Source organism: Marmota monax, unplaced genomic scaffold (genome assembly GCF_021218885.2).
Source record: "Marmota monax isolate L192 unplaced genomic scaffold, Marmota_monax_Labrador192_F-V1.1 WCK01_AAM20220418_F8-fsc00012, whole genome shotgun sequence".
Classification (NCBI taxonomy): domain Eukaryota; kingdom Metazoa; phylum Chordata; class Mammalia; order Rodentia; family Sciuridae; genus Marmota; species Marmota monax.
Window position 1 is genome coordinate 1,818,804 of NW_026695227.1, and position 12,997 is coordinate 1,831,800.

The 12,997-nt window shown below is 42.3% G+C and overlaps 1 long non-coding RNA gene across 1 annotated transcript in view; it reads left to right on the forward strand.

The window, feature by feature from the left end:
* The first annotated feature begins 11,451 nt into the window (after nucleotides 1-11,451).
* LOC124087282 (uncharacterized) overlaps nucleotides 11,452-12,997 on the forward strand; it is a 31,899-nt gene continuing 30,353 nt past the window's right edge. Inside the window, exon 1 of the long non-coding RNA XR_006850025.1 lies at nucleotides 11,452-11,685. This is a non-coding gene — a long non-coding RNA (uncharacterized LOC124087282). The remainder of the gene's footprint in view (nucleotides 11,686-12,997) is intronic.

Consider the following 12,997-nt stretch of genomic DNA (forward strand, 5'->3'; position numbering starts at 1 on the left):
GAAAATTCTTTGCTATCCTCTTAAAAATAACAACATGTTTCTGAAACTACTTGCCAATCTTAATTTTAAACCTCCTCACACACACACATGCCCCCAGAAATAAAGCAAACAACCCCCACCCTGACCTAGGATTTCTCACACAGTAGATCCAAGGAAATAAATCAGATGTTAAAATGGAAAGAAATAGAAAATTATACATACATTTGCCTACTACTTCTCAAAAATTTCCACAAAATAAATATTTACTCATTTTCTTAGTAAAGGGTTTGATGGTTTCCTGTTAATACTTTATTTACCCTCAGTAACAAAGTGTACACTCAAAAGTTTATAGTTAGACAAATTTTGCCCTGAGGAATTAGCAGTCTAATTATAATGAAGACAAACAAGCATAAATATACATAAGTGCCTCTCTCATTGAAATAACCTCCAGGCAAGGTCTCTGTTCCATGGCTTCTAAACACCTTTTCAATATGGAGTCTGGATTCCAGCTACCAGCAGTGGTGGGAGACTGAATTGGTAGAGGAAGAATGTTGACTCTGCCTCCTTGAAGGCCTGACTTTGGCCCACAGTTAAGCTGTAGCAGTCCTTCTCCATTGCTGTAGAGAGAGCACTACCTGACATGAGCTGCAGAAGCCAGTCCATACTTTGTTACCAGTCAACAACCAGTTTAGGAGCTTGCACCAAAATGTAAATCAACTAAGTCACTAAACTTACATTTAGGTTCTATTGACTTTTTAGAATAAGATTTTCTAGCTCAAAGTTGATGAAGTTTTTTTTTCCTTGTAGAATGCCAGAAAAAGTCAACATTTTAGGCTTTGCAGGACACAGTCTCTGTTCCAAGGATTAGATGTTGTTCAGAAGCACCAAGGCAGCTCCAGACAACACATAAACCTGGGGAAATGGCTGTGTTCCAATAAGTCTCTAAACACACACTCTCTCTCTCTCTCTCTCTCTCTCTCTCTTTTTTTCCCCCTAACAAAGTCTGACACAGGTAGAATGCTATTTGCAGAAGGAAGGAGGGGACTGTAGTTTAGTGACCTCTGCGGGAACTATTTATTTATTACATTCTGGTGCACGCCTCTTACCTTGTAGCAGACAGTCTCCTGCTTACCACTGGACTAGATGAACTAGATGACCTATGACAGGCCATGCCAGGCTCCCAAAGCCTACCAATCTGTTGGTGGTGAGACCACCAGGGCATATGTCTTGGAGAGGATTGTGATTTCTCTGCATGGATATTTTTCAAAAGCATTTACTCCCCAGACACACTGAGATTTTTTTCAAATCAAACTTAGAGATGCATTTAGTAAATATCCCTCCCAGCATTGACTTAGCCCTCAGTCTTCTATGCTACCACCTACTTTCTTGCCTCCTTTCATATCCAGCCCTCTACTCTGGTTTTCCTGTTGTAGGCCAGTCACCCAGCTTCCACTTCCAACCATCCATGCTGCTTCTACTACTATCATCACCTAAACCAGATACTTCTTTCTGTACATATAGTCACAAAATGGCCAGGGCCACGTGCTTTGTCATCTTTCATTCTGTCTGGTGTCTGGATTATCTCTCTGAAATTTTATGTCTGGATTATCTCTCTGAAGATCTTCCACTTCCTACTCTTCTGGGCCTTGGTTCTTAAAGACTTCCCCCATATTTGCCTTCAAGAAGACCCTGATTTCAGCAGAAAGTTTGCTCTTATCACTGAACGCTCACCTCCCTTTCTATCTAGTTTCCACCAAAGCTCACCCAGACCATTTCCTACATTGCTTCCCCTGAGCTTCTGATCTTTTCTTCTGGATTGCCATCAGGAAGCACCAAGATGTTCTCTGTTTGGAAAATTATCCAGTTGATCCTTCTTGTCTCTATCTTTCTTGATGCATTCAGGTTCTTTGACTTTGAACCTTTCAGTTGGGTGGTAACTATCACAATCAATACACTGAGCCATAGTTTTTGCAGGAACCAGCTTCCCCTCCTGGGTTACAGAGGCTGAAACCTGAGGATCTAGCTAGTATCTGGAACCTTAGGCTGAGGACTGTGTGGATCCACCCCAGTAACCGGGCAAGGATGTACTCAGAACTGGCTGGCAGTGGTAAGGCTCCAGAGGATTTGTGTGGTTGGCTGATCAGACTCTAGATGGAGTCTGTCTTCTGTCTCTGAGTCTATTCTCCATTGTCACATCATCTTTGGGATTCCTCCTCCAGGAATCTCCATAAGAGGTTGGATTGCAGACAGCAGCAGAATGGTTCTATGCAACCGACTGGTGGAAAATCAGAGTGGGAGAGGTGAGGAAGGCTGACTTTCCTCCCTTTTCATCTTCATGGTGTCTGGATGTGGCACCAATTCCTCCTTGGAACTGGTTGTCAGTGATTGGCATCACCATCCATTTGTCACCCAAGTCAGAAGCCGAGGTGTCCCTTTAAGGAGACTCCCTCTTCCTCACCTGCTCACATCTCATCCACCATGTAGTCTCATCACCATGGGCCTTATTGTGCTCCCTGAGGAGGAGCACAATAAGGGGACTGTCAGCTTTCAGGTGGATTTCTACAACTCTTTCCTCTCTGGTCTTCTTGCCTATAGTTTGAACTCGATTAATCTGTTGTCCCTACTATGGCCCAAGCAAACCCTCTAAAATGCAGATACGACTCTTCAATGACTCCTCATCTTTTTGAGAATAAAGGCCTGTTCTCTTATTCCTGATCTTCCTCTTGTTTTCCTTACTAGACCTACTCCTCACTACCTTCCAGCACCTTTCCCACAATTACCTTTTCTTTTGCCTGTGCAAAGAGCTACCTGGCCTTTAAATCCCACATCAGATATCATGTAGCTGCCTCCCTTGGAAGGTTGTCCCCTTCTCTCTAGAGGGCAGAGCAGGGTAGTTGTTAAAAGCACAGTTTCTGAATTCAGATTGACTATATTCAAAGCACAGCTTGGCTATGAATGGCCATGAACTAACTGCACTACTTTTTGAAATTATCACATGATACTGTGTACAGCGGTCATATCTCATCCAGAGATTTAGTCCAACATCAGCTTATAAAGTAAAATGACAAGTAGGCCATAAAATTTTTCCCTATAAGTAACTTCTTTTGTTTTTCTTTGTATTTCAGCTACAACTTCCTTTAGAGTAAAACAAACCAGGCTAAGTTATATTTTACATATCTTTTTTTTTTTTTCCCCAGAATGGGATCAAACCTAGGCCTTCAATAGTGCTAGACAAGTGCTCCACCACTCAGCTACCTCCCCAATCCCCAGATGCATGATTTTGGATAAATTATGCTTTCTCTTTGAGGCTCAAGCTTTGTTTGTTTGTCTTTGTAAGATGAAGATGATAATGAGCTTAATTTTATCATAAAGTTGTTTGAGAATTGAATAGTTAATATACATAGAATACATAAAGTAGTATCTGGCATATAGTAAATGCTATGTTTTAGTTATTTTTTTATTTTTATTTTTTTTAAATATATTTGTTGTTTTCCTCATTGTTCTTTTATTTCCTTTTCCAGTTCGAGGTTGTCTAACCATTATTTGGATTACATCCTATTCTAACGCTTAATTACTCTCTATTGAATAATCTCCCACTTACTCGTTTTCTGTTTTCCCTATGAGATCGTGAGCTTTTTCTTCAGTGAAACCAAATGATCAGCACAGTGCTAGGCCCAGAGCATGTAATCAAAATACATTCCTTGAACTAAAGGATGAGCACAAAGCAAAGATTTTTTTTTATTTGTGTGTGTAGTTATAGATGGACAGCATACCTTTATTTTATTTGTTTATATTTATGTGATGCTAAGGATCAAACCCAATGCCTCACACATGCTAGGCAAACACTCTGCCACTGGGCTGCAGCCCCAGCCCCCAAATCAAGGATTTTTAATCCCTTTATAAAATGGAGTGAGAGGAGGAGGAGATAAGAGGGAGAAAGAAATGAAAAACAAAAGCTGTAAGGTGGCCTTGTTGCTCTCCTCACAAAGACGTGGCTGTTCTCTGTGTCACTTGCATCAGATTCCACTTCTTCTTGGCACTGCTGGGCCATCATCAGCCTGCTGCCTTCAGGTTCTATGGGTCACCAAGGGTTGATTCACCCACCAAAAGATTTTCCCTTTTTTTATTCTATTGTTACTTCCAGGTTCTTTGCCATTCAGAGGGTTGTGGAAGGCTGACCTCTAGAAAACCAGGCGTGAGGAACAGATGGACTTCTCAGGAGCATGACTGAGAATAGAATGGGCCCTTAATACCCAGCAATATCCCCAGCCCTGATTACAGTGGGTGTAATTAATTAAGTAGCATAAGGATTCTGATTCTATTAGTGAGTCATCATTGCAGTGGCAGCCCCAGAAGTCACTTAAGCTCCTTATTGCTCGGGGCGCCATGATGGGCATTCTGGATACTCTTCTTTTTCTAACCACAGCACTTACCTACAGTGACTTGCACTGCTTTGGAAAGTGAAGAATTCATGTTTATATGTCTTCAGAGAAGCAATTGGATGATAGTTTGAAACAGCTGAGTTGGGTAGCACAGTTTCCCTTAAATCCTGACTAGGATATAGCCAATGGGCAATTCTGAAATCATTCCACTTTCTTTTCAACGAATGTTCAGTGGGCACCGTGTAGCAGACACTGTTCTTGGCCCAGCAGATCTCAAAGTGAATAACATACGTTGCTGTTCTTCAGAAGCTCACAGTCAAGAAGGAAGTGTGTGTGCGGGGAGCAGTCAGAGAAATTATCACATGATGCTGTGTACAGCGGTCATATCTCATCCAGAGATTTAGTCCAACATCAGCTTATAAAGTAAAATGACAAGTAGGCCATAAAATTTCTCCCTGTAAGTAACTTCTTTTGTTTTTCTTTGTATTTCAGCTACAACTTCCTTTAGAGTAAAACAAACCAGGCTAGTTATATTTTACAGGGGATGGGAATAAAAGACATCTCTCTTTCTCTTCTTTTTTTCCCCCCTTTTTTCTGTATACTGAACATGCAGTTAAGCTCAAGCAAGTTAAATGTGCCTTGGCTATTCTTCAAAGTAGAAGTTTGCTTGAATATGTAAAGTGCTTCAGAAGCACACAGGATTTTGCCTGATGAACCTTAGGCAGACTTGACTGAAGAGGCGTCATTTGAACTTGTGGAGGGTTTAGAACTTTCTATGAGAAACTGATATGACTCCATTTTTGAAAACAGCTTCTACCTCAAAGCCTGTCCAAGGAAGGGGGCGTGACCCTTGTCCTTGGAAAAACTCACAGAGCACTCCTAGACACATACCCATTCTGCTGAGCTGTTTGTCTGCAAATAATAGGAGAGATCTGCAGTGCCAGGTGTCCCTGACTCAGGCTAGTTGAGGACCCATAGCAACCCCCTAGCAACCACCAATCAGCATGAGACAGGGAAAATACCTGAGATGCCAGATGACCCCCCTCCCCCAGTAGTTTATGGTGGTTGATAACATGTTGGGAAACGATGTAGTTTAGTACATACACCCCTCGTGGCTTAAACCAATCAGTTCAAAGGAATCCCCCTCTTGTACTAACCGATCACCCTTAACCAACTTGTTCCCGCCAGTGAATGTGCTAATCAGTGTTAAGAGTTGTTGTTTGACTTTCCCGTGGTGTGAGATGATTTGCTGTGTGATGTTGTGACACATAGAGTATCCCCCAAAACCTATAAAATCTCACTGAACAAAGGATCAGGACTCACTCCCTGGGACCGCTGCGTTGGGAGTCCAGGCTCGAGCTTGCAATAAAGATTCTTGTGTGATTGCATCGGATTCGGCTCCTGGAGGTCTATTGGGGTCCCACGAATCTGGCATTACATCTAATCACAGGGAACAGCTGCAGTGATGGAAGAACATGGAAGAACATTCAGGGAGTGTCTAGAATTTGTGTTTGGGGAAGGATGATGGTCATAGAGGTCATGAAGGGTTTAAAACACACCTCATGGCTGGCATAGATGGAGAAAGAGTGACCAGGAACACTGTGTCCACTCCCTGCCAGCCCATAGCCTCCACCCTCCCTTCCCTACCCTTGCCACTTCCCTCCACTGCTTCCTGAAATGGCCGGATATGCCATCCTCCGCCTCAGAGGAGTCCTGCTGGTTCTGACTCAGGCAGTGTTGTTTTCTAGCCAAAGACAAGGATGTGTTTCTTTTTTCTTTTTCTTTTTTTTTTTTTAAATTTTTATTGTTGGTTGTTCAAAACATTACATAGTTCTTGACATATCATATTTCACACTTTGATTCAAGTGGGTAAGGATGTGTTTCTATATCCTAAGCTTCTTTTCATCTAAGAAACACCAAATTATCTGGAGACATTGAATTCTTATTAATCTCTCTGTAGATGTAGATGGGGCTCATGTTTCTACTTAATAGTTAGGCAGTGGCATGGCTTCTCTCAGGAAAATCTCATGAATCTGGATGGGAACCTAGATTAGATTTCGCTTTCTACTTTTTCATTCAGACCATGAAATGGACATCTCTGGGGGCCATGGAAATATGAACTTCATGTCTTTGGAATGAAAGGGAAAGTGATTTCTATATGTAGACACCTCTGGAAGAAACAACAGGATTTCTGGACTAAAAATCATTCAGAAATAACTTACGTGTTATATGTAAAGCCTGGAGAGTGACCAGTTAGAATCAGATAGAGTCACAGATAACATATAACACAAATAATAGTGTTTTAAATAAAATTGAAATTTCCTTTCAATTATATGAAGTCTATAGGAAGGAAGTCCAGGGCTGTTAGATCATGCAACTTGTCAGGGACCTGGACTTTAATCATAATACCCTGTTATCTTCTGGATGCATCTTCCACCTCATGACCCTAGGTGGTTCTTCCAGCTCCAACTATCACATCTACATTCTAAGCAGCAGAAAGAAAGATGAGACAATTAAAAAGGCAGGAAATGGCATCTGAAATTTTCTTATACAGAGATTTCTTTGAAGCTACTATACGTCACTTTTGTTTATTGCATATTGGTCATAACTTAGTAGAGGCTGGGAAATATCATTTCTCCAGATGGCAAGATGAGAACAGATAAATAATGCAGTAGACATCTGACAGCTTCTGTTACAAATCCCAAGAGCAAGAGCCCAACACTGTACCTGGGATCAGAGAGCTGCCTGTCCCTTACCCCTGGTAACAAAGAGGCCTCCACCTCACACAATCGCATGGCAGCAATAGGGGCCCCTCTAGAGTCATCAGCAGCCATACCCCATAATTGTGAGGTCTGATCCCTATGAGCTGATTCTCACTGGTCCTGTTTAAATGCTAAGGAGGGGTTACCCCAGTTTACTCCCACACTAGCCCTCCAGTTATCTTGAGAACTTCAGCGTGGACAAATCTTGCCTCTTGGAGTTTCATCCCATAACACACAATCACTCCAAGTAAAGCCTTGAACACCAGAGCATTTAGGAAAATACTTTCTCATATTTTCTAATTTCCCCCCAAATCTTCAGGTCTTTGAATGACACACAAGAGGTACATAGAATCTTTTTGTCAGCACCGAACATAAATATTTTCTGTATCCTGGACAGAACATATAAGAGTGGTGACCAAGGAAACAGCAGGGAAAATGGAGACAGGAGGAAGAGGAAGAGGAGACAGAAATTCACAGAGGGAAGAAATGGTGGGTCACGAGAAAGAGGGAGGAAGGGCCAGGGCTGCGCCAGCTCTGCACAAACTTGGAAATGAATCAGTTTCTTTTCAGGACTTTTCTATCTTTGGACACAATCCCCTTCTCTTATCCCCATGTCCCCACACCCTGCTAGTCACCTTGAGGTCATCCTTAGAATTGCAGTGACCGGTTTCTCCCTTTCTTTGTCCAAATCAAAAGTGATCTCTGCTGCACTGTTTATAGGAACTCACATACAAGATAACATTTAAATAATGACTAGCGAATTGTAGGTTCTCAAAATTTGTTTTATTTACCCACTTCCGCAATGATCCAGATAAGAACATGCTCCTAGAAGTCATATTTACATTGCAGAGGATATTTCAAAGCATAAACCCAAAGATACATTAGTTGGCTTCAATAGAGTCCTAGCAAAGGAATCCTAGTAGGAGGTGCCCCTGCAGGGTGGGAGCTCTACAGCCCCAGGAGGAAGGACAGAGAGGTGACATAGGGCTCACTTTACCACAGAAGGGGGATGTGCCCTCACAGTGTCAGCTCCATAATAAGTGACTAATTCATAATGAATAAATGTGTGACAGGAGGAGTAAAGCTGAGGGGTAAGTTTGAGAGAACCAGGAGTGGATGATGGAGTATGTAGGGACTGACCATGGTGAAAAACCTTACCCGCTCCCAGCCTGAAGAGGCAAAGGGAAGGTGTGGCTGCAGATCCAGAGAACGCTGAGGCTGTGGGGTAGTCGTGACATTCTGGACAATACAGCCATTACCCAACAGGCAGCCTCATGGGAAGGGACAAATACCTGAATTTCTTTCTATTCCCACTCTACAATCTTTCACAGGGCCACCCCCGTTGGCCATACCCACTGGAAGCCAAAAGCACAAGGGAGCCTGCGTAACATAGTCTGAAGGACTCATTCTTCCAAGGGTGGGATGGAAAGAGGTGGACAGGGAACATCAAAGGCAAAAAAAAAAAAAAAAAAAAAAAAAATTAGCGCTGTAGCTTTTATTGTTTGTTTCTGTCCTGGGGTTTGAACTCAGGGTCTCATACATGATAAGTGCTAGACCACTAAGCTACAATCCCTAGTCCCACTTCTAAAGTTTTTAGAAGTTTATACTTTAGTTGTTCCAGAGACAGATTTATATACATAAAATTCCAATAGAAGGCAGTGACTGGAGACAAGCAGAAGGTCAGACAAGGTGACTTCATTGGGGTAGAAGATCCCCACTGGGAGCTGAGGGAAATAAAGCAGGAGAGTTAGTAGGACCACTCAGTGGGCCCTACTAACTTTAAAAGACTTAGGGCTGAAAAAACAAAACCGAGCAGAGGAGCCTTCAAGGTCCTTCACCGAATGTACCATATAACTCACTTTATAAAAAAATTCAATGGCTGCTGGCAGGCCCTGAGTGTGGTCTGGAGGTCTCCAAATCCTTAGATCAGATAGAATCATCAACCAAAATAACTCTCTCCTTCTCCCACTTCCTTCTTTCCTTTCTTCTTTTCAGCAAATATGAGTTGAGTCCTTCACAATGGCAGGCAGTGGGCTAGCCGTGTGCTCCTGGTTGGCTTCAGCTCTCAGGTGGCCCTTCTTCGCCACCTCTTTCTCTCTGTCTTGTAAGACCAGCCTTCCTGAGTCTTTTTGGAGGAACAGTGATGTGTCATTGTGGCTTGGCAGGCAACCATTACTGCTTAAGGAGGAAAGAAGTGAGATGTGAAGTGTTTCCAAAGCAGTTAACTTCGTGGACGGAGGAGTGGAAGGAAATACAGGGATTACAGAAATCCTGGTTAAGAAGGCAAAGGCTGCGTGTGGGTCAACAGGAAAGAGGAATGTATGGGATGTTGTCACATGTTCTAGGGAGAAAAATATCCGAATACTAGCTCATGCCCCTTGTCATTTTCCCCTTGCATAAGGAACTGGCACAAATATAAAGGAAAAATTGCTGCAGCAGGTGGAGGCAGAGGCTTCTCTCAGCTCACTTGACCTAGAACTGACCCTTTGTCAGAATTTAGCAGTATACGAGATCAATTCAAATAGTCCTATAACCATGAAGCAATGCAGACAGACTCTTGGACACTTGGCATGAGTTTCTGGCAGCTCCCTTGCACACATGCCTTCCTCACCCTGTTTGTAAGAAATTGTCTGTTTATCTTTCCTTCCTGCTGCCAGTGACTGATTTCATCATTTCTTTAGGGAGCTATTTTTCAGTCTCTTTCTCCTCTGTCCCTGGGAGCCACTCAGTATGTGTGGCCAGCCTTCGCATGTGTGCCTCAGTATCTCTGAGGCCTCCCTCTAGCTTCCTGTTCTCATTGAATTACTACTGTATGTTGGGCAATGCATTTAATCGCTTTTATAGCATCTCCTTTTCCTCATGACTCTTTAAAATCAGTAGTGCCTCCATATTAATCACAGCATAGTGGTTAAGAGCACAAGGCTTTTTCTGATATTAGCAGCAACATGATTTTGGATAAGTCACTTAATGCTTCTGAGCCTTAGTTTCCTCATCTGTAAAAGGGAAGATAATTGTTCCAATTTCATATGATTATTGGGGGAAATTAAATGAGTCAATACATGTAAATACTGGGCCTCATGTCTGACCCATCATGAGTGTGTGATAACTATGCTTTTATTATCACTGCTCTTGGGGTTATGATTATGGCTTGGGGCTCAGCGTAGTCCTCTTTGGAACACATGTGCTGATTTCATCTATGAATTTCTTTCTGCAATTGGTTACAGGAGTCTTCTAAGTATGAAGACATCTCAGCTTTCTCTCCATATAAACCCCATTTTCCCATGAAGAGGAGATGAGGGTAGGTACCAAGCTCATTGAAGGCCACTGTAGCTTCTTTCTGAAGCTTCCTCACAATCAGAGAATCAAATAATGTTGGAACTAGAAGTTCTTAGACATTGTTTAGCTCACATGGGGCATTCATCAGATGAAAAAAATAATAAAGAGACTTTCAAGTTATGATCACATCAGGACTAGTGGTAGTATGAATTAAAAACCATTTCTTTGACCCCAGTGCATTCTTCCTACCCCACTGGAGTGCTTCATATTTTCATGTTTTACATATCTGTCTGCCTATTATCTACCTATATATTCATCTTTCTCTCTCCCCCCATCATCATCATTATCTGTCCATCTGTTGTCTAATCAAGTTCTATTTTTTTCCCTTCGTTAGATCTTCTACAGATCCCAGCTTATGGAGAAGGGAAGCTGAGCTGCTGTGGCCGAAGGGCAGGGCCTTGATTCCTGCACTCTGGTCTTTTCTTTGTGCTATTCAGTAGCCCTTGAGACTGCCCACATTATTATCTTATCGGGACATGTGCTTCTGTTGCTTTGGCAAGATTTCAAACTTTTTTTTTTTTTTAACAAGTTTTCGTGGTTAGAAATTCTGAAGTTATTCTTACAAGGGAGCTGTCAACTAATACTCACCCTAGGATGCACTGTAAATGGTGAGGTTTTTGAACAGATCACCCTGAACTTTGGTCTCTTCCAGGAGCCTGAAGCCAGCTTGACTCTGCATCACTAGCCAAGATTCTGTAGAGAGGGAAGGACCCTAAAGCAAACAAGCCCACACCCCACTTTCTTTAATCCAAGCATTTCTGCCCTCAGCTTGCAGCACACTAGGATGGAGTTCCCAAAACTCCATTTAATTTTCTTGGCTTCTGTATTTACTCAGTTACAACTGGGCCAGAAGGGTCTTGGCACCAAAAGCCTGCAAAGAAAGGGCTGTTCTGTTGAACTCTGTTGCTCAATTTTGCAGACATTTTAGGTTCACATAAGGTTGTGGGTGGCCTATCAGTTCTTTCTACATGTTGTTCTGAAATGAACCCAAACCCCGCCACTTTCTGAGATTCCCTGGGGAAATTGTGGCAATAAGAAGCAGACATTCCAGATTTTAAAGCCAAGTGTTCCTAAGGGCCATCTCTTCTCCATGTTCTTTTTACCAGTCATATCCTCCTCTTTATGTAAGGTCAGGGGGAACAATGGTCCCAGCCTTTTCGAAGAATCGGCCCCTAAGTGCTGCCTGGCGGCATCTGTGCACATGTTCTGGCCACTGACCTGAGAAGGTGAGTAGTTTCTGCCTTACCTTTCCTAGCTTCTACTTGCTTTTAAACCACCAAGTTCAGCCAGGTCAATGGACCCTTCCACTGTAGAGGTTCTAATGAGAGATATATGTGTAGTTTCTTTCCTACCTCAGGATCCATGTGCTCTCTCTCTCTCTCTCTCTCTCTCTCTCTCTCTGTGTGTGTGTGTAAAGGGGAAAGGCAAATTTAAGGAGCTTTATTATCTTCTAAGTTCCATGAGGTCAGAGAACTTACCTACCATGTTTAATGATGTGTCCTCTGGGCTTGGCACATACCTGAACTTAGCACCCAACCAATACTGAATGGGTTGAAGGGATAAATGAATGTCTGCCTTCCTCTATCAGTACATTGTATTGGTCAGCTAAAACTTATACCTGAGATAATCAACTTATAAAGAGTAAAGGTTTTTTTTTTTGGCTCACAGTCTTGAAAGTTTCAGTCCTTGATTGGTTTTTCCTGTTGCTTTTAGGCTTTTGATGAAGTAGCACGTCATGGTAGAGACATGTGGGAGATGAAGACTACTTGCCTCATGATTAGTGTGTTAGTTATCTGTTAGGTGAAAGAAAAACCTGAGAGCAATGACTTATAAAGAGAAAAGGTTTACTTTGGCTCACAGTTTCAGAGCCTTCAGTCCATGATCAGTTGGCCCTGTTACATTTGAGTTTGTGGCAAGGTGGCACATCCTAATGGGAGCACATGGTGGAGAAAGCTGTTCATTTCTTAGTGTTGGGAAGCAAAAGAGTGTGAGACAGGAAGGGACCACGGTCTCAATACCTACTTGAGGGCATGTTCTCAATGACTTAACTTCTTCCCACTAGGCCCTACCTCCTAACAGTTCTACCACCTCCCACTAGCACCACAGGCTGGTGATCAAGTTTTTAACACATGGAAGACATTCAGGATCCCAACAATAACAGCTAGCAAGTGAAAAAGAGAGGAAGAGATAGGATCCCACAATCCCCTTCAAGGATATACCCCCAAGGACCTGAAAACCTCCCACTAGGACCCAGCTCTTAAAGCTTCCACAACCTTCCAATGGCCCCACCATGGGACCAAACCTTTAATATGTGGGCCACTGGGGAATACTGCATAGCCAAACTGTAGCACATCTTTTCTTCCCCCCCCCATAGCTTTGTTGAGATAAAACTGAATTACAATAAAATGCACATATTTTAAGTATGCAACTTGATCAGTTTTGATATGTATATACCAATGCAATAAATGTAAAAAACATTTCCATTACTTTTTTAAAATTTGAAATCATGCAGATTTCAAATTTATTACATTAGAAATC